Source organism: Ascaphus truei, chromosome 1, assembly GCF_040206685.1.
Source record: "Ascaphus truei isolate aAscTru1 chromosome 1, aAscTru1.hap1, whole genome shotgun sequence".
NCBI classification, from domain to species: Eukaryota; Metazoa; Chordata; class Amphibia; order Anura; family Ascaphidae; genus Ascaphus; species Ascaphus truei.
The window spans coordinates 525,020,898-525,044,404 of NC_134483.1; positions in this window are offsets into that span (position 1 = coordinate 525,020,898).

Genomic DNA, 23,507 nt, shown 5'->3' on the forward strand with positions numbered 1-23,507 from the left:
GCCTCTAAGGAGAAGAGTTGCCACTTCAATACAGAACTATGTTCATTGAGAGAAATCTTCGAAGAGTTAAATATCAGTTTTGAAACTGTAACCCAAGAGTGCAAGAATCTCTATGTCCAAGTCAGTGAAGGAGATAAGAAACTCTATGAATTAGGAGAGGAGAAGAAACAGTTGGCCCGGGAAAAAATAGACGTGCAGACAGCACTGCAGGATGCAGAGAGAGTGCTGCAAGAAGAACGTGTCTCCCTGGAGCAGCGTACACAAGCAGAAAATATGCCACAGAGTCAGCTGCAAGAACTGCATACACATCTGCAGGACACGAAAGAGAAATGGGTGAATGCTGAGGAAAATCAGCGAGTTCTGAAGGAAGAAAGTTTCCAGACTGCCTACAAGGTAAAAATGCTGCAAGAGTATCTGAGTAACCAGTGTGTCCCCAAAGAGCAGCATGAGGAGCTGAAGGCCACATTGAGCATAACCAGAGCCTCTCTGTAGGAGGAGCTTAGAGCCCAGGTAACCCTGTATGAGAGGGAGCACAAGGCGGTCCAGAAACTGAAGCAAGACTTAGAGGAGCAGAGACACTGCTCCATCCCTAACTGCCAGTACACCCAAGAGAAAGAGACCTGGAAAAGACAAGCTGCTGAGATAATAGCAAAGGAATTTGCAGAGCTCCGAGACGTGATGAGGGATGCATGGAAGCGAGTTCAAAATGATCTCAGTGAAGAGATGAAAGTCCTGAGAAGAGAATTGCAGTATGCACTTAACCAGGGATCTCTCACTGAGGAGTGGAAATTGCAACAATACCTAAAAAATGAAGAGCTAAAGCTGACAGATGAACACACATCACAGCATCTCACAGCGCTGATGATCGCTGAGCTCAAGACACAGCTTGCCAAAAAAGAGAGGGAGAAGGTGTCCGTCCGTCAAGTGGTTGGCCTGACACTGCGCTATCAGGTCAAGATGGCTGAGGCCTGCAAAGTGTTGAATCACACAGCCCATGAGAAGGCCCGGCTTGAGCTGGACAAGATCTGGAAGGAGAACCGGCAGCTACAGGTCAGAAATAAAAAAAAAAGAAATACATTTAAGCCTTGTTCTAAGTCAGCTGGGAGATAAAGAGTCGCGACTCACCTCCAAAGAAGCTGAACTGACAACTGCTTTGAGTGGGAAAAGAAGTGCAGAAGGACAGCTTCAAGAGCCGAAAACTCAAATACTGCACCGACACACTTTATTCGAGCAAATACCCAGTATGTACCTGGCAGATACCTGGAATGCACCGCTCCTCACCTCTGACAAGCCCTGTTGCATTTGCCTTCCCAGCCTGGGTTCATGCCTGGCTGACGGGTGGCTGATCTGTTAAATGATAATGATTAGGATTTAATAGGCTGCAATGCTTCGCGTGTCTACCAGATGGCATAAATTCATGAATTGTAATGCAGTATATATATATATATACTGTGCAGTATTGCAGCCAGCGGGAATAAAATGCTTCAATCCCTGCCTGGAAAATAACCCAATGCACTCGGGCAGAAAACAGTCACAAACCTCAATACACCCGGGTATACCCGAATTCGTGGGACTAGCCGAGCTCGAATAAAGTGTGTCGCCAGTGTAGCTGGTCTTTCATTCGGTGATGCCACGAAACGGCAGTCACAAGAGGAGACCATGGAGAGTGAACTCTGTGTCCCCACTGACTCATGTGGAAAGGCAGCACCCGACCTTGATGCCCACTTTCCTGATGTCTCTGCCCCTGCATTTGGGTATAACGCACCCATTCGGAGGTTCCTTGCAGCACTCAATGTACCTGTGGAGTACCCTCTGCCCACTGACAAACCACCAGAGGTGGGTCACCTTGAGTCCACTTTTCATAAAGGCCTCCTGGGAAGAGCCTGGAGGATCGTCCGGAGAACGCTCTTGAGAAGGGGGAGTAATGTCATATTCTCTAGCCTGCTGTACCCATGCTTGGCCACCGGGTCTGCTGCCACTCTCAATGTCTTGTTCTAGCCTGCAGTACCTTTACTTGTCCACCGGGATTGCTGCTGCTAAACTAAGGAACATTCCAGACTCTGATACCTGACACCTCTGCACCTGTGCTCCCTCTCAGCCTGCATATATAAACCTCCCTTTCCTGTTCCTCCCTTGCCTCTGTTTCAAGTCAGACTCCTATGCACATGCCTCTGATCCTGATCTGTTCCTGTACCTGTATTTGAGTCTGTTCGCAGTAAAGGCCCTTGCTGGTAATCTGGCTTGTCCCTGTTTGTTTCCGTTCTCAGTCCCTGCTCCCAGATCTGTCCCTGCTCGCCTGTCCTGTTCCAGTCTCCTCGTTGCCGACCTCTGCTTGTTACCTGACTTCGCTACCTGCCGCCTGCCTTGGACCCCTGCTTGTTACCTGACTTCGCTATCTGCCGCCTGCCTCTGATCTCTGCTTGTGACCCCTACTACACTCTTGCTGTTCCGGCCACCGAGATCCTACCCGCCACAGGAGTCTCCCGTGACACAAGTAAACAAAAATCAATTAGCAATCATTATTTATATCCCTAAACAATTGACAGTCCATAATGAACACTGAAATAATTAACTAATTCACTCCTGGAGCAGAACAATTTAGCATGTGAAAAAATATAAGTACCAACCAGAATACAAACTTTAAAACCAAGGCTAACCCTGAACACAATCACACAATACAATAGCAACAATTACATCTATCTAATTTTAAAATTCTTTAAATACACAATAAAGCATAGCAGCATAGACAAATTAATTTAAAACACATAAAATCAAGCTTTTAAAACAACATAATTTCTTACCCTGTATGTATATATCTCTCTAGACATATATACATACATACATACAGTCGCAAGAAATGATATACTGTACCACAAAAAAAATACACATGTTAAAAAAGCTTTTAAAAAAATTAACAAGTTAAATAAAATACATTTCTTTATTTCACTTACCATTATTTGCCCCCACCGACTCCCGTTGCGCACCTTACTCACGAACCAATCCACCAGGCACAGGAACGCATAAAATAATAAACCATAAAAAAATAAACATTAAACTAAAAATCCAAATCAATCCACGGGTCTTCTATTTGTAATCCATCTTCATCTGTATTCTTCTTTCTTCTATCTTCTTCGGGGCGGGGGTCTTCGTTCCATCTTCGGCCACGCCCTGGCCTTCTTCTTCTGTAGGAGGTCCTTCCTCCTCGGCGTATGGCTTCAAAATGAGACAACATAGGCTTTTAAAGGCCTATGACGTCACATTTCCGTCATATGGTTCCCACGGCCCTGATTGGGCCGTGAAAACCATGTGTTTTGGCCGATAAAAATAAAAATTATGACGTCACTTAAAGGCAATGAAAGCACAGCCAATCAGAATGGCTTTGCTTCAATTGCCTTTAAGATGACGTCATTAAAAGAAACATGGCCGGCCTCACATGGTACGGTAGCCAATCAGAGCGTGGGAACTCCATCCCTACTCTGATTGGCTGTAGTACCCTGTGACAGGCTTTCAATGACGTCACATCCTTTCTCCCCCAAGCCTCTGTCACATGGTATACTAGAGCCAATCAGAGTAGGGATGGATTTCACGCTATACACCATCCCGATTCTTGTGTTCTGCTCTAGGATGTCTTTTCTGTACCTCTTTTGTATCTAAAGTCCTCGCCCACCTAATCCTTTCTCACAGATTACCTCACACCTCTGGAATGCCCTTCCCCGCAATATCCAACTAGCACCTTCTCTATCCACCTTAAAGACTCACCTTGAAGCACACCTTCTTAAGGAAGCATATGAGCAGCTGCATGGCTGATACTTTACAACTCATAGATTAACCTTAGCACCTTGCAGACACTCTTACCAGAATGCCCCCCTACTGTCTCTGTACATTATTACTACCTACCAATTCGATTGTAAGGTCTTCAGGATAGGGACTTCTTTTCCTAAATGTTACTTTTATGTCTGAAGCACTTCTTCCCATTATGTGTTATTTGTATTTTTTGTTATTTATATGATTGTCACGTGTATTACTGCTTTGAAGCGCTACATACTGTACATTAATGGCGCTATATAAATAAAGACATACATACTATAATAGAGGTGATAGAGTATGTTTATATATTAAACATGATTTTAAAACTATTTTACAGTATATGAAATGTTTATGAAGGGAACCATGAAAATGTAGACTTTGGGGATAGAAATTAGCAGTGGAGGTAAAAGTATGAAGAAAATGTTTGGACAGATATGCTATAAACCATCAAATATCTGTGAGATAGAGGAAGCCAAAATACTTTTGTAAATGGAGAAGACATCAAATCTAGGTCATGTTTTCATTAAGGGTTATTTTAATTATCCAGACATATACTGGAGTAAAGAGATTAGCATTACAACTAGAGGGAACAGGATGTTGGAGGAGCTAAAACAATTATTTAATCCAAAATTTGAGAAACAAGCCAAGAGAGGGGCATTTCTGGATTTGATAAAACAATATAAAACAATGTACAAGAAATATAAAATATTCAAGCCCGGGAACATTTGGGAGGCATCACTTAATGACTGGAATGGTACTGTATACGACCCAAAAGGACAAGAAATTACAATCACTGCTTTTCTAGGCCTCAGCTCCAGCATTGTGAGCTAAACTACAGTAGCTGATAGCTAGAAGTGCACCACTTTCTACTGCTAGCATACCTCCAAGAGATATCTATTTTGTTTATTGTAACCTTGAAAGGACATCAAGTACACAGTAATAATATGTACTTTGGGTTATGAGAATAAATAAAACAGGTTTTCTGACACACACAAGTAAAAATAAAAGGAAAGAAGAGCAAATAAAGCAGATGCAGAGACTATGGGGGTCATGCACTAAGCAGTGATAAGTGCTTTTAAGTGAGATACATGCCTTTATAGTGTGATACTGCCTGTTGTGAGATTAACAAAGCAGTGATAACACTGCAGTATCGTGCTATAATGGCATTTTTTCCCACTTTAAAGCACTTATCACTACTTTGTGAATCTCATAGCAGACAGTATCACGCTATAAAGGCATTTATCTCACTTAAAAGACTTATCACTGTTTTGTGAATCTCACAGCAGGCAATATCACGCTATAATGGCTTTTTATCTCACTTAAAAGCACTTATCACTGCTTAGTGCATGACCCCCAAAGTATTATAGCAAAGTGATTTGGGGAATAGAGCTGGTAGTACGTCTAATATTATTAAGGATAAAGACTAATAAGCAATGTTCTGCCATAAGGCTCCTTTGGTGCTGAAATATATTTCATCTTATTCAAATAATTAGACTGTAAAGTGTCTTCATGCGTCAGAAGGTGTTTCATGGCAGAACTCTTAACAGAAAAAGACGGTGTAAACAGCGCTAACAATAAATAATTATTATTAAAATAATCACTGGCAGCCAGGTAAAAACTGACAGTACAGTCAGTGAAAGAACACAAGAAAAAAAGAAAATACCGGCGCCACAAACCAATATAAAAAGTCCAAACCATGTGGTGTAAAGTCCAAATGAATCCTAATAAGGCTGGTGAATGAAGGATCTCAAGTCCATGGAGTGCAATACATGAAATGAAAAAAAGAGAAACAAATTATGGTGCAGTATGCCAACAATGACAGCTAAAAACAGACAAACAAACTACACAAGACGAACAAGACAAACAAACAAAGACACTTTAGCAAGGCTCGGTAAAAGTCAAAGCTAATTTATTACTGGCTATTAAAGTGGATAAAATCACGCCTCCGGAGGGGTAAAATTTAAACCCTACTCACAGAAAGCTGGATAAAGCAGGCAAACAGACAGCAATCGTGCTGGAGGATATCCAAGATGGCGGCCGGAGTGTCCTCTCCGGCGTCCCCACGTGACAGGGGTGGAAGGTGAGTCTCACGAATCGCGGGATTACCGGGCGGATATGACGTCACGCCACCCGACAGTCCCCAGCGCTGACTTTCTCCTTCACTTGGCTCCCACAGCTCCAACACGGCTCCACTCTCTGTACTGTCAACTGCTTCCACAAACCAGTCTGAAGCTCTAATACACTCAAATCTTCCCGACGCGTTTCGTGCGCATGCGCGCACTTCTTCAAGGGATATGCCACCCCTTAGGACTGGATGGTATAAATACTAACAGTCCTGTGCTCCAATTGGTTGATTAATAATTGTAATTAATTTAACCCCATGTTGGACATAATCAGCCCTGATTATGTCCAACATGGGGTTAAATTAATTACAATTATTAATCAACCAATTGGAGCACAGGACTGTTAGTATTTATACCATCCAGTCCTAAGGGGTGGCATATCCCTTGAAGAAGTGCGCGCATGCGCACGAAATGCATCGGGAAGATTTGAGTGTATTAGAGCTTCAGACTGTTTTGTGGAAGCAGTTGACAGTACAGAGAGTGGAGCCGTGTTGGAGCTGTGGGAGCCAAGGGAAGGAGAAAGTCAGCGCTGGGGACTGTCGGGTGGCGTGATGTCATATCCGCCCGGTACCCGCGATTCGTGAGACTCACCTTCCACCCCTGTCACGTGGGGACGCCGGAGAGGACACTCCGGCCGCCATCTTGGATATCCTCCAGCACGATTGCTGTCTGTTTGCCTGCTTTATCCAGCTTTCTGTGAGTAGGGTTTAAATGTTACCCCTCCGGAGGCGTGATTTTATCCACTTTAATAGCCAGTAATAAATTAGCTTTGACTTTTACCGAGCCTTGCTAAAGTGTCTTTGTTTGTTTGTCTTGTTCGTCTTGTGTAGTTTGTTTGTCTGTTTTTAGCTGTCATTGTTGGCATACTGCACCATAATTTGTTTCTCTTTTTTTCATTTCATGTATTGCACTCCATGGACTTGAGATCCTTCATTCACCAGCCTTATTAGGATTCATTTGGACTTTACACCACATGGTTTGGACTTTTTATATTGGTTTGTGGCGCCTGTATTTTCTTTTTTTCTTATGGCAGAACTCTGCTTATTAGATACTGCATGTTTCTCTATCACAGGGTAGGGTAAAGTGATTTGTATAGGCATGAGATATCAATGAGAAGTAGAGTTCAAAATCAAGTATACTGTGACAAGGGTGCTATCCATCAGCTGGTTTAGCTCACACTACTAAAGCTGTTATCCTGAATAACAGAGGTTGCGTGGGTTCAACTTCTGATACTGTTGGTCTGACACCATACCCCATTCCTCATAAAGTACTTTAGACTTATCAAGCCAATAACACTTTGTGTGTCATGGGAAGCAAGCAGAATCACTTCCTGCAGTTTAAAATAAAGTATTTCAATTCAGTATGTGTCTGGCAGATGGCACAGTGAATATTTTTGTCCCTGTTCTGTTATACCATAGCCACCTTCGTGCATATCCAACATGTAGCACCAAAAATAGTCCTCATACCTGTGGTAACTCCCTCCAACTGGCTTCCTTTAAAAGCAGATCACTTAGGCTTATCAAATCTTTATAGTTAATTTGGAAATACTTTTAATATGGTATCGGACTAATTTAAATATAATTTGCATAGTAATTAGCAAATCTCCTTGCCGGGTACCTCCGGTTTGCTCTTTTTTCAGCACAGACATGTATCCCTAATTTATTTGGAGGGAAATTTGAGGGGATATAGATTAAGTTATTTGGGAAGAATAGTCTTGAAAACAAACTGCATAATAAAATATGAAATGGAGCAAACGGTTATTCTTGTTTGTATTTTGGGCATTTTGTTAATATAGTACTAACATAAACAACACCAATTTTGCACTTTCTAAAATGAGATTAGTAACTGTGGGAAAAAATCAATTAGACTTAAGAAATACCAATTTAGAGTTTTATATTTATAATTACAGGTCTTAACACATTCTGTTGAAAGTTTTGTTTACTTATATTGTGCTGCAGTGTCAACAGAGTATGACATAGAGACTAAGGCCCACGTCCCTGCAATAGAGCTAGATTCCGTAAAGTTCAAAATAACTATGTTAAACTTTGGGCTTATTAAAAATTGGCAATAAAATTTGGAATTAATCCTGTATTCACTAAGATTTCTTTATTCATAAATGGGTCGGAAAATGTAGCTTATTCGCATATACGAAAAATGTGTTAACTCTGTGTTAAATAATGCTAGTGAAACAAATAAGCAATAACTCATTAAAAACATTGTTAACCATTAGAGTGTGACGTAGCAGGTACGGTATGGATTGGGCCCTTGCATGTCATAGGCCTTTATGATGTACCAGGTACATCATGGGCACTTGCTCATTTTATACTAGCAGATCGGACTGACTGCATCTGATAGAGCGGCTATCCAATCCAAATGGAAGTGGAGCTCTTTCAACTTCCATTTCAGGCATTTGGACACCAGTCACACATCGTGAGGCAAAAGTGTCAAAGGTCTGGTAGCACTCTAGTGCTTTTGAACCCTCGGCACAAACAAAATCAATGCAATTCTGGAGGGTGAGGGATTTGGGAAACTGTATAACATATATCTACCATAGGGATATTTATCAATGTTCTGAGTATGGCATGTGAATGTCCCTCAGGAAATGTATTACCTTCTTCCTGCTTCCCTGTCAGGAGAGGCCTAATTCTTCCTTCCCAAGCTGTATCTGCTCCTCATGACGCCTAGGGAATCCAAAGGAGGAATTATAACTCTGATCAATAAAGGTGACCTAATTTAAATTTAAACAGAATAAAAGTGAATAACTAAAAGGTAAAAATAATTGCAAAAATAACGGTAAAATTTAATGGTAAAATTCCCTTACCCCTTAGACTGGGGAGGATGTTCTGTGTCCTCTAGATTTTAGAAGTTATTTTGATTATCCCATCTTCATGATTATCACAAGGAGGGAAGAGTAGCCCCTCAAAATTGTATAAAATTGTAGAGAATACTATTATCCATTCCTTTAAAGATCACAAAGATGGGGCTTCTATGGAATCTCCAAAAGTAAATTAAGTGTAATTCTTTCATTTAATTTTGGTAAATACTAAGTAAACCCATATATCTAAACATAACAATTAATGCCCCTTCTTCTCAAAAATAATACTATGTGCTGAAAGAGGCAGGTACTAAATTGTCACCCTTTGTTCTAATCAGATGTTTGAATTTATAGTATTAACCTCTTCATCAGGGGTATTTGTGTGCTGCTTCCTTTAATATTTTGTAAACACACGGACATGACTTTGGTTATATTAATTTTGTGTTCAGGAGTTTACAGTGATATGGACTCAAAAACACAATGTTTACCCTACAATCGCGTGATAGAGGGAAAAGTCCTCTGAACTTCCCTATATGTGTCAATTCTTTTTTTCTCGCTTAGTTTTTGTGAAAATGAACTCAGTAAACACATGTTCCAAATACATTCTCATTTATATTCTGTTTGAACACTTCTATTTCACAAGATCTAACAGGAACATTGATATGTAACATGTGTATCATGTCACATGTTCTATTTTTTTAAAGGATGTGACGTCACTTTAAGTGATTATGTCACAGCCTTTTAAAAACAAGGCCACCATCACAAGGTACAGGAACCAATGGGGTTGTTAGAGTACCATGTGGTATATCTCACAATCCCAATGGTTTCTGTACCATGTGATGGCAAAAAATGTATTAAAAGGATGTGTTATCATCTCTTAAAGTGATGTCATATCCTTTAAAAAAAATGGAACATGTCACCAGTTTGTCCCAAATCCGATTGGCTGTTGTACCATTTGATGGCAGCCATGTGGTTTTAAGGATGTGACATACCTCCCTTGGAGATGATGTCACATCCTTAAAAAAAATGTAAAGACTGTCACATGGTCAGCATCCAATAGGAATGGAGCTGTTCCATCAGACCTTAAAATGTGATGTCACAGGCCTTAAGAAGCTGATGAGACAACATACGTTGATGGATTTAACATGCGATTTAAATGGATTACAAAGAAAGAAGAAAGAAGATTTTTTTAACCTGATGCGGAGGATCGTTGAGTATCATTGAGGATCACAGAGGATGGCGTTTCCAGATACGTTGGGATTCGGAGGGTGAAGACTTCTAAAGGATGGAAAAATATTGAATGTTTGTAATTTTTATTTTTCAGGTTTTTTTATTTGTTTTTTGTTTTTTTTTATGTTTGTGCTTATCCATTCACTGCTAATGTATTTATCTATACCCTATAGATAAATACAGTGACAGGCAATTAATTTTTTGGGAAATTTTGTTATGTTTTCTATTTCTGTTTATTGTTTTCAGTAAATTGTTATGTTTTTGTAGGGCTTGTTTTTATCACATTTTAGGATTGTTTAGGCATTTTATTTATTTAATTGTCCTGTTGGTTAGGGGTTACATTTCTTTTATTATTCTTTGGTTAGGTGTTTGATTAATTGTATTATTCTTGTGTTTTGCTATTAATTTTATTATTTTGGTATTTTGGTGTTAGATTCATTTTATTGATGTGTTGTTTAGGCTTTTTAGTTCTTTTATTCTGGTGTTAAGGTTCTTCGGTATTTCCGTTATTGGTGTGTCTTTTTGGCGCTTTTGTTGTTTTTAGGTTGCCCATTGACTGCTATAGTGGCTTATCATGCCCATATTATATGGGCATGATGTACCACTGTGCAAATCAATGGGTAGAGTGTTGGGATATTTGCCCTAGGGTGGTTAGGCATCCCAGGTGAGTAGCGGAGTGGGTTATTGTTCTGCTCCTATCAACGGAGGATATAGAGGCGGAGGATGGTGAAGAGGACATCCTTCATTCTGGCAGGGCTAAGTAGAAGTTGTTAATGTTTACTGGCTGGTTATTTTTTTTATTTTGAAGGGACAAATGAGCTATTATCCATATCTGAATAATAGTATTTTTGCCCAGTACTGTACTGTATGTGTTAGGGGTAGAGGAGGTGGGTAATCGGTTGTTGTGTTTTTGTATGTTTATTGGGGGTAGAGGGATTGGGTATGGGGTAGTTGCCCAAAGGGTGGGTAGTTAGGACTAGATGGGTAGCGGGGGTGGTTAACTCCATTATCCTAGTGGTTCCCAATGCTATGGTAGTGAAAGGGTTAACCACTCATTCAAACTTCCCAGCAGGTGTAACTACTCACCCTGGGGCATCCACCCTATTCATCCACCCTCTCTACTCCCAATAAACTAAGGCTATTCGAGTTTAATCCCTTCATTGACTTAGCTTCTAGCCGCTAAGTTAATGAAGCTGTTTTTATTACATTTTAATACTAGTGTGTGAGCAGGGGTTCTCAAGAGCAGAACCACTTTGATATCAGCTCTGGGGATCCCCTGCTTCCCAAGATACAGGCCCCATTAAGGGGTTCCGGTAACCCAATGCAATGTTTAAATGTCCCGTGTCACGTGACTGGGACATTTAAATGCAAAGGAGAGACCGGCACCGGACCTGAAATCAATGCAGTCCTGCTCACGCACCCCACTATTAACATTTTACTAAAAATACTGTGATCACTTGCGAGAGATATGCAGGGAGAGGCGGGTCTCCCAGTGCAGTACACATTGCGAAAAACTCGCAGGGTGGAGAACTTGGAAAAAATCTCAGATGACTTGTCTGCTACGCCGTACTGTTTTGGCATTTTATCGAAGCATGGTTTGAGATGGTTTCAGATTCTTTCTGAATACCGTGATTACTCCAATGCCAAACCTTGCGATGTAGCAGCAAACTTATCAAACGTACTAGATTAGGCCCCCATGTCTTTATATAGTCGCTGTGATAGTGGTGCTACTTGTCATCTGCTTATTTAACACGCATTGCTAGAGCTACTACATAGAATAAAAAAAGGATGCAGGTTCTAATCCTGTTGGGTTTGGTACCTGTACCAAATTTTTCACACAGTGCCCTAGATTTGTCAATTCAGGGTCGTACTTGTGTAAATACATTTAGGAAGTGGGCGGATATAAGTCATTTCAATATAATTTACAGATCTCACCAGGTACCACATGTGTGCACAATTTTTATCATTGAAGTCTATCCTTTTGTCATGGTGGTAGCCAGCAAGATAAAGGAGAAAGGCATTTTCATTCTCATCTGCAGGTCGCCACCCATACCCTGTGCACTGGGGCATCGTAGTAGGGGGGAATTATATCCCCATTGAACCCTGAAAGAATTGGGTACATGGGTCATCTTAAATTTTTTTTAACAAGTGCAAAATACAATTTTTTTAAATTTATTAATAAGATGGTGAATACTGTATATGCAATACAGCAGGCATGAATGAAAGCAGCTGATCCAGCAATTCAAAATCCACCCTCCAATTAAGGTTGACAAAAAAATCCAGTCTGGTCTAATAAAATGAAAATGTATAACATCCAGATAGTTCCAAGAATATTCGTCTACAAAACATAATAGTGTTTGCCTGTCAAACCACAGTTATATGCCCTAGATCAGCAGAGGTGGCACCCATTTACTTCTTACCCAGTAGAGTGAGGTTGCCCATGTTCTGTTCAACTTTTTTAATATTACCAGGCTTTAATCCAGCCATGTTTAAATTCTCCTGCCTCACGGACCTCGTGCCCCCTGCTTCAATACTGTGTTATTAAAATAAAATAAAAGCAGCTTTTATTTACCTTAGCGGCTAGCTGCTAAGGCAATGAAGGAGCTAAGCCAGAATAACTGGTTTATTGGGGGTGGTATTATCCTGATCTGGATAATAGCGCATTTGCCGAATACAAAATAAAACATAACCAAAACATTACCCAGCCACCATATAGTAAATAAAGGTTGTACTTATCACTGCTAGAATGAAATCCGCCCCCGTCCTCCTCATCTTCACTGGGCACCAACAGTAAAAAAAAAAGGAACTACTGACCGGTAACCCCTTTCTCACCTTAGAAGTTATTAACCTCTATGGTAATCAAAGGATTAACCCCCTTCCCCGTTACACACAGGGAGGCCTAAGCACCCTCCCCAGGGCAACTACCCACACCCCACTACCCATTGATTGTCACTGTGGTAAACACAATGGCAATGAATTAAGCAAGCTGGAAATAAAAAACAAGCACTAAATAAAATACATTACATTTAAATAAAAAACAAACATTTGCCAATTAATGTATTGATTTTAATAGTAGTAAACCATACCCACATGACCAGAAACTCTTCCTGATCAAGCCCTAGGGGTTAGTTAGAAACCTCTTGTTGCTGCTGGCATACTACCAGGATCTACTAAAGGCCTGGATCGTGGTCTTTTTGACCAGGCAAAGAAAGGCAGTGGTGGTTAATCCTCTACAGTGCACTGAGCATGGGAGAGTCCACTTAACCAACGGCCCCACCAATTGTCCCTTTTCCATAAAATGGGAGTTGGTTTATCATATTTATTTTGCATGTCTAAAACTGTAGCCACTCTTGTCCACATTGAGTGACCTTCTCCTGCAGTTCTGGCTACACTATCCCCCCCAACTCCGTGGAAGGGAAGTTCCCTATTAACAATATGGTGATGTGACGGCATTCATCCACTCCTGTATCCGGGCAGAGTTTGCTCATGCTATGACCACTGTAGAGGTACCAGAAATTGACTCCTAGTGGAACTTCAGAGGGACTGTCTGCTTGGCACACCCCATGAGGACTCATTTAAACTACACTTCCTTATTTAAATGGGCTGTATTCTTTTATTTTGCAGTTGCACTTGTACCTGGTTTATGTAATCATTTTCTTTGTCTGGTTCCTATTTGTATCTTGTTGAGTCCTGTATGGAGCTCATGCAATTTCTCATATTTTGATTTGCTGGACAATCAGTGACAGACCAAATTAAAATAGGCCTGAGGTATGAAGACAACCTGTGTTGCAGTAGCCACAGTACTATGAATATTCCTACAGCTGGTACCAGGAAAATATAGTACAGCAATGGCTGCCATTGCTGCTCTGACCTTGCTGCCTACTGAGCCTGAAACTTTCCTTCTCGGTCTCACAGGAGGGACACGAGCAGAACCGCTCCTACCCTACCACCACCATCATAAGAAAAATTAAAACAAAAAGAAAACAAAACCGAAAAAAAACTCTGTCTCTCACGCTCTCTCTAATCTCCCTATCTCTCTCCATAATTTTTTTCTCTCTCTTCCAGTTCCTGCCTGCAAACCCAATCTCACACACACTTCCCCTCACAATCATAAAGTGTGAGAAAAATAATAAGCGGAAAGCAATTCTATCCGTGGATTCTGCAGAAATCGTGCAGACAGAATCCGACTGTGGATTTCAAGCAGTAAAATATCTGCTGATCAGATTTTGTCTAGTTTGCCCAGCTCCAATACTGGCTTTTTACTGCGATGAAAATAATTTCCCTTCCACTGGTGATATGTCTTTAGTTAATAAGTTGATAAATATAATTGGAAGTACAGATGTAGCAAGTTCATTACCTTAGGGGTTAGCCACTATGGTAATGAAAGGAGAGGGGTGGGGGTTCTTGAAATTACTTAAACTAGAGGCAATTTTGAGAGGCTCTTGTTATTTCAGTTGTGATGTGCATGGTAATAGAAAGAGGAGCAACTGGATTCCTTGTTGAACCATTTCAAAATCAATTTCATGGATTTTTTGGAACCAAATCCGCCCCCCTCAACAAAATACATCTGCGGATTGAACGCTAAAAAATCTGTGCAGATTAATCCAAATCCGCCACTGGATACAATCTGGATGAATTTTTAAGAATCCGAACCACACATGAATTATTCCATGGACTGAGAGAGAGAGAGATCTCCCCCTCTTCTCCCCCCGCATGTCCAGATTTTTAACAACCCCATTAATGTATAATGTGTTATCCTTTTGAAAGGGTGAAAATCCTATTAGCCACATTTGGTTTATTCTGTAGAACTATTGCCCATAACTGTGGAAGGGGTGAGTGTGGAACTCTTTTTGGGGGGTTTGGGGTTGGGTGATTAGAATAGTTGCTCCTGGGTGGCTGGCAGAATGGTTTAAACTCCTCATTAATTTAGCAGCTAGCCACTAAGATAATGAAAAATGATTATTAATACAGTATATTTGAATATTGTTGATGTTTGTTTTTTAATTATAGAAAATTATTTATTGCCCCCCCAATAAAATTACACTTTCTGGCCCCCCTCTATGCGAGTGCCGTGTGGTAGCGGGTGACGCCGGAGGCTGCGACGGACCCGCCGGCACTTCGCGAGGGTGGGGGCCAGTGCAGGGAGCAGAGCGTTGCTCTGAGGTGCAGGCCGGTTGCCGGGGACGCGATCGGGCCGTCGCTAAGGCCGCGATCGCGTTGCCACCGGCCCGGCGGCTTGTGCAGAGGGCGCCGCCATTGCGCGTTAGTTCGCGCATGCGCAGTAGGCAGAAAGCGCAGGGAAGGCCCTAGGGAGATCGCGCGAGAGTAGGGAAGTGTAGAGAGAGGTTGCGGCGGCCATTGGTAGTTCGCGCATGCGCAAGGCAAGTGCGCACGCGGCCCCAATACTCAGGCAGCCCACTGGGAACTACAATTCTCAGGAGGCATAGGGAGACAGGCACCAGGTGCCTGATAGTGGCCAATAGGGCTGGAGGAAGCTCAGCCCGGGAATATAGATACATTTCCCGGGCTTTGCACAGGTCAGTCAGGCAGAGGAGAAGGAAGGAGTAGGAAGGGTGTAGGGAGCGCGTGGCTCCTGCACCAGGTAAGGGTTCTCCTTAGGTCCCCAGGCAGGCCCCAATTCCCGGTAAGGGCAGGGGGTAACTGAAGAGGGACGGCCCTAGATAAGGAGGTCACCCTTAGGTGTGAACGGTGCAGGTTTGGCAGTGCCACAGCGAGTAGTGCTGTGCGCACTGGCAAATAGGCACAGAGTGTGTGCAGTGGATTATTGCTGCGGGTATCCAGGTAGCTGTGTATGATTGCCAGCTGTGTGTGTGTCGCTGCATGTGCTGGGCGCAGTGTGTGCAGCGTGTGTGAATGTCTGCAGGCTGACGGTGAGAGCTGTGTGTCTGCTGCAGGCTGTTAGGAGTAGCGAGTAGCTAGTTGTAGGGAGGATTAGGGATGTGGGTAGCTAGGGGAGTTGGGGCAGGGTATTACTCCGCAGGCCCTAGGAGTTTTCCCCAAGCCACCCCAGGTTGCGGTTCATCAGGGACAGGCCCTAGGTTAGGGTTCCGGTCACTTTAGGGTTAGTTAGGGATAGACAGGGATAGCGGCGGTTGCTGTTCCCGTGATGCGGTTGGTGTTGCCGTGATTCTGTTGTGTTCCCGTGAAGCGGTGGGACCCTCGTTGGGGTTTCTGGAGAAGTACCTGGATAGGATCAGACGGATGCATCGCACGTCTGACCCTTTGAGAAGAGTGTTGCAGGCCCGAGCATCGGAGTGCTCGGAAGGTACCTCTGTATTATATGTGCACCAACAGGCCTATTAGTTCATAGTGACTGCGCAGTCACCCACGACCTCCGTAGGAGTACGGGACATTGGGTGTGGGGAATTATAGGACACTGGGTGGGAACACCAGACATTGGGCCTGAGGTGATAAGGTTATGATGTTATGTAATGTGTGATATGTGTGTTAGTAAAGTGTTAGTTATTGTTTTATCGTATACGTGTGTTATTGTATTTCTTACCCAGGGCTATCTTTCATAACGGGGATCCTGGGTAAGTGGAGGCGCTGCACCAGGTAAATGGTAAGGGTTTCCCCAGGTTCCCAGTTAGCGGAGGCTCAGATCTCCTGGAGCCACAGGTGTGATACAGTTACCAGTAGTCCCTTAGAAGAGGTGTGCCGCAAGGAAAGGGACCGGTTATACCACAAGGGGCCAATGTGAGATTGGGTGGGTCAGGCCGGTTCACAAAAAGGGCTACATGTACTTTAGAGGTTAGTCAGTAATGTAATGAAGCTGTTTTTTTTTTAATGTATTGTTTTGTACATAGGTTTGATGCAGGGGTTCACTGGAGCGGATTCCCCTTCATTTCAGCTCTGAGGAGCCCCTTATTCTCAAGATACAGATCTCCATGGGGTGTTCTGGTATCTCTGCACTGTTAAAATGTCCTGGTCAAATGGTAATTTATTTTAAGAAATGACATACACACAATGTTCCACAATCTACAGTCAAAAAATATACTTACTGGGACTGGGGCAAACAAAATAATTTGTTTCCAGAACGAAATGTTGAAAAATAAAGTCTTTAGGAGCAATTTCCCAGAAGCGGGAGTTACTCACGAAACTGCTTGGAACTGTCCTCGGTCAGCGGCGCTAGTCGCAACCGCTGTGTACTCTGACAGAGCTGCTTCCTTCATTCTGCCACCACGGTAATGGCACTTGGAATCTTGGTATCTTACGAAATCTCTGAAGTATGATGAATCTTAGGTGAATCTCATGATGAATGTATAAGGTTCAAAACCCTATACCTAAACATCTGCAGCCAATCTCTCTGTGGGAATAACTTTTCCCACCTATCCCGGATTGCCAATACTTCAGAGACCTGGCAGAGAGGGCTTCTCATTCTGCTAAGGGCATGTGCCAACATAGCACCTTTGCTTCTTAACAAATGAGACCCAGCCACTCTACCTGGCGACAGTAAATCTGGGCTGGCAACCATTTGCCAAACTGCCCAGACATCATATTAGGATATGGGTACTTGAGCTACCTCACCCACCCTGACACCTCAGAGACACTGAGCCCTTTCAACTCTGGACTTTTACAGGCATTGTGGCTTCAAGCCAATGGGATGTCTTAGAAGTCCGGAGCTGCACATCCTCCGCTCATTTACAGTAAGTCAATACATGCATACAAAGTGGGGTGCTACAATAAATGAGTGTTTCCCTGTCTCCGGTGTTCTGAATGAAAGCCCAATTATTCCTATCATGTTTAATACACTATTTTAGGGGGGACTTTCACTCATTAATTTTTATAAAACCCTATAAAAATTAAGTTATAGTCTTTTTATATGTTTCTCCCTTAACTATGTGCATAGCAAGTATCAGAGCGCTAGGAGCTTTCTAACTAAAGTTAGCAAACAGCCGCTTTTATTCTTTAAGCGCTGGACTTAGAAACATTTTAATTCTCGCCACCTTATACCTGGTGGGAGAAACTCCGAACCCCTACACTGGGTTCTGGGGTTTTGGGCATATACCGGGGGACCCTGGAATGTGATTTCCCCCTGCCCGGTCTTACTGTTCTGGTCTGTGCTGACACAGATCTGGTGGTGAGCTGCTAACTGCTTCCTAGGGAGGATTTTGTCTGGTGGTCTGTGTCTTCATGTCTCCAGGAATCTGGTAGGATTCCTGGGTATGTTTCAAGGTAACCAGCAAGTCTGGCACCCTTCTACCCAAACACACCCTGACAACATTTTACCATAAAATCATCCCTGAAACTCATGCCCTGCGAATCTCCGCTGGTTGGCACTCCTGGAACAGTAAAACACACACATAAATCTTTATTACATATAGTGCACATGCCATAACTGAGTTGCAGAGCTGACATTTCACACTCCCCAATATGGCTCAGGGGCACCCAGCCGGGCAGAATACCTTTATTATTGGCCTGGGTACCCCTCACCATCACACACCCATCCTAGGGAGAGGAGGTATGTGCTGCTCCTCCCAGCTAAGAGTAAGCCAGGCCAGTCAGTCCATCCTGGGCTGACTGGGCCAGAGAGATCAGAGGCCTCAAGACTACTAGAGAGCCTAGCACCATCCAGAGGCTGGGATCCTCTGAGACCTATCTGCACTAGAGAGCCTAGCACCATCCAGAGGCTGGGATCCTCTGAGACCTATCTGCATCCGCTGTGTAACATCTGCAGTGACTGCCAAATAAAGCATCCCTATTCATATACAGTACCCCTGCCTGAGCTCTCAGTCTATTGGGTAGGAGTATGGATAAAATCTGCCCTAGTAAGGGACTGACTCTGGAAATCCTGGAGCCCACTGTTGCTGGAGGCGCTGACACCCTGAGTTGAACATCAAGATCATCAAAAGCCTGTCCTGTTCCCCACACCATCGCAGATGACTCAGCTCTCCTGGACCCTCCACCAAAATCCATGCACCAAAGGAACTTCAAGGCCTTATTCCCTGATTCACAGATGATCCGCTTTGTTTGTTTCAACCAATCAATTTAAGCTCACCTCTTAATTTTGCTACTTTTTGCATTATGACCTTCCCACCTCTAGTCTTGTGCTGTTGTTCCAGAATTTTAATTTCTGCCAAAATTTGTTCTCGTAATTTCATTTCTTCTTTCTCCTTAGCTAATGCAATTAATTTACCTCTCATGACTGCCTTGGATGCGTTCCTGAGAATCCATGCAGATGTTTCACAGTTATCATTAAACTTCCCCCACACTGTCTGAACAACAGCTTATTTTATTTAAATTGTAATAGAGATTTGTTTGAAGACCGGTAATGTCTAGGTCTGCTATCCCTAGGAAACTCTATCTCCAAAGAGATTGGTGCCTGATCTATTAGGGATAATACACCTATATCACAGTTTTTAATCAGTTCTCATTGAGTAATATATATCAGTTTGACTTTGCATATTTTAAGAATTATATTTAATAGAATTTAATTAGAGTTAATAATTGGGTGACAAAGATAATTTAAGTGAATGCTTGTTCTATCTTAATCTCTCGTATCACACTTTTATGAACATCACCCTATTTTCCTACAACAAAACTTAACCTGGGTATCTGAAAACTGATTGATGGGGGTTTTTTTTACAATTATTTTCTACTTTTAGCTTTAAAAGGAGTCATTTAAATAAAAGTCAAAAGAGCCCATGGTAGTTTAAACACAATATCTAATTATGGGTCTCACCAGGATGAGGAAAAAAGTAATGATTTACTTTTTTAAGTGGTAAATAATAGTTGAGAATTAAAATACATGTTCTAAGCTTATACTGTACAGTAACATGAGCACCTTTTAACTGCACAGATCTGAAAACAAACATCTATTACACAGACTGTTGTTTTTTTACAGGTGTGAAGTTATCCCTTTGGTAATTAATGATTGACAACACTAGTACTCCTTCCTTAGGCACTTTTTTTTTCTAAAATATTATTCCTTCACGGTGTGCCATTATAAATGTTGGCCAGTGCTCAAAAACTAATTAACGGTAATTGGATTGTAAAAGAGAAATTAAAGAATTGTTTGGCTTACTAAAATGACAATGAATTGTATGGATGTTGTAATTAGTTAAGATATTATCCAATTAGTCATTTTCCCTTTACTTTGTATTCATATTTGCAACAAATTACTCTACTGTTATTTTCTCCTTTAATTTAAAAACATTGTTTAAAAACATTTATTTTTTCACTGTGCATAAAAGTGTTCACACCATCAACAAACAATATTTGTATGAACTACATTTAAGCAGATTTTACTAGTCAAGCTTAATTTGTTTCTAAAGATTGGCACTGTTGTTTTGGTTTTGATTTTGGTTCTAAAAAGTGTTTTTGTTTATATATTTTCGACATGGGTTTGGTTCTAAAATATTTCAATATTTTATCTTTGGATTTGGTTTTGCAAAATCTTGATTTTTTTTTTACATTTTTTGGGGTGCTGGGGTGATTTTAGTAAAATGATGGAAAACAATAATTCCTCCTATCTCAAAACGGTGGTGAAAAATGCTTAGTACTGTACAGTACATACTGTACTAACGTTAAAGCTAAGTCTGATTTTTTGCTATTTACTGCATTTGGGGAATCCTGTAGATGTCCTCTAAAAAGCAGTTCTAAGGGCTATACATGACGTACAGTACAGTATATAGTAAAGTTAAACAAGTAAAAAACTATTTATCGAAAAAGGTTTGAGAAGCATTATGAAATGTGATGATTAAACTATCTGATAATGGAGAAAAAGTTGTCATTGGGAGCAGGGATTTCTATTTACAACAAACAAACAAAACATATACTTAATTATAAAGTAGAAGAGAAATCCTGGGATTGTAGCGGTGCACAGCCAAGTAGGAGAAGGGGACCAGCAAGGTGTGGGTTAAAAATATTTATTGATATTACATGGTAACGGGGACACACACTCTGACGCGTTTCGGACAGGGATTGTCCTTTATCAAAGAGCTGATCCGCGTCATTCGCCCTCACAGTCTTATAGAGCACTGCCCGCCCACCTACGTCATCGCGCTACGTGATTTTGGCACAAAAATCGCCAATGTACAACCTCATTGTTCGCAGCTCTCAGCGAATGGGACAGCTTGATGCCATGGGTGTGTATCGAGGGGAGGGGAGTGACGCGCTTCTCTCACCAGCACGCAGACCCCTCCGCTGACACACATAGCAACGCTGCTTGGTTGTATTCCCTAAAAATAACAATGAACCTCCTTCACATGGGGACTTGATGACCAGGAACAGTGTTCAGCAAAGATGTCCTGCTCGGCGGAGTTAAATATATTGATGGTATGTTAACCCTTTATTTACTCCAACACGTGGATAATTATACCATATAGTGTCATTGCTGCACTTCACAACACTGGGTCCAATGCTCTATCTCTTGGCTTTATGTGCTTCCTCTATACCATAACAAAGAAAATAACGGTGTATATAGCGCTAAAAAGTGTTAAAGTTAAGTGATATCAGTGATTCTACACTACCAAAAATACATATAGTTAAGTGATATCAGTGATTCTACACTACCAAAAATACATATAACATAGGCTGCCAGGTGACACTAACCCCAAGAAACAGTTAGCAAAGAAACCAAACATATACAATACAGACCGGCGCCGTAATAGTCCAAAAGGTGAAGCAAAGTCCAATGATGACAATGTCTCTTTGACTTCTATCTGCAGAAGTATAGGGTTGCTCCAACTTTCTTAAAGATGTTACTCCACATGTGTATCAGGGAGAAAAACAAAGAAAATACATCATAGTGCAACACAGCTGATACTATCAGTTAAAGTATACAAAACAAAACACACAAACAAGACAAACACTACATATAACAAGTAAGGCTGACTATAATAAAATGAGAATTTATTTAACACATATATAAATGAGGCAGATGCGGGATCCGGTGTGTAAAAACCAGAATCCTACTTACAGGACTGCCACAGATCATACGCAGAGGTTTAGGATATATCTTGTCTTTGCTGCTGCTCCGTCGGAACACGTGACCTCCCAGGGGTTCCTTCCTTTGGCAACCGGAACTGCGTCACTCTCCGCGACACCGGAGCTTCCGGGGGCTCGAGCTCTCTCTTCCTCTGCAATTACCTCCGAATTCGCCTTTCTGGGAGCATCAAATGAGCACCAAAAAACTTCCTCTGCAAGTAGAATCTGTGTCCCACGACTTGCCAAGTATCTGCCACACTGCACAATAAAATCTACCAAACGGCCCAACGCGTTTCGTGCGCATGCGCACTTCTTCAGGGGGTACGTCACTAGGGGTTTGATTACCTTATATACCGACGGAATCAATGCTATTGGATATAGTAAACTCACATCAGCCTATACAGTTGATCTATCAATCAAGCCTAATGATCAGACAGCCTTACTAAACACACACTAAACATACAAGCACACTAAACAGATTACCTAACGACAATGTTATATACAGAAACTGAAATGTTAAATGCTCCATCAATAATACATTTGCCTCAACCGTAGATTCATAAGATGTGGCAATATCTGATCCTCACTCAAATTCATACTAATAAAGTGACCAAGTGCTGACATAAAATATTTTGTTAAAACATATACTATTATGATAAAATTAATAAATACTTATTTTAAAATATTACAAATTATTTTAAAAAGACTCCCAATTCAAAATCGATATTTAAACCATTTGGAGAGAGGGTCCTCAGCTCATAGATCCAATCAGCTTCACACCTACTGATCTGTTTGAGCTGATCACCCCCTCTCCAATTGGCCTGCACTGTCTCAATAGCTTGACATTTTAATCCAACTGGATTCTGGTTATGATGGACCAGAAAGTGATGTGATACACTATGTGTTATGAGACCTCTTTTAATGTTGTAAATGTGCTCATAGATTCTTCTCTGATATCGTCTCCCTGTACGGCCCACATATTGGAGCCCACAGGGGCACTGAAGCAAGTATATCACAAACTCCGTGTGACAGTTGATAAATGAAATTATGTTATAAATCCTTGAAGTCACATTTGATCTAAATGTTTTTGTAGTTTGACTAAATGAGCAAGCAGTGCATTTATTGCATTTAAAAAAACCCTTGCTTACATTTTTGGACCCTGGTTTAGGTTGTCCCAATGGACAACTGGGTGCCAGACGTGACTTTATGTTCGCCACTTTCGTAAAGATGATATTTGGTTTAGCTGGAAGACAATGTGCTAAAGTGTTGTCACACAACAGAATTGGCCAACGTTTATTCAGCACCTGGCGTATTTTTGGGGCCATTTCATTATACTGCGTGATAAATGCCAGATTACCATTATTTCCCTTGTCTTTTACATGTTTTTTATATTCCAAAAGACTTGCTCTATCTATTTGATCTACTTGGTTGGCAGCTTCTTCAAGTAATCTCTCTGGATATTTCCTAGCCTTAAATTTATCTTTCAGCTCATTCGCCTGAATTGCAAACTCCTCCTGATTGGAGCAATTGCGCTTCAGGCGAATGAGCTGTCCCTTTGGGATATTGCATATCCAGGACGGGTT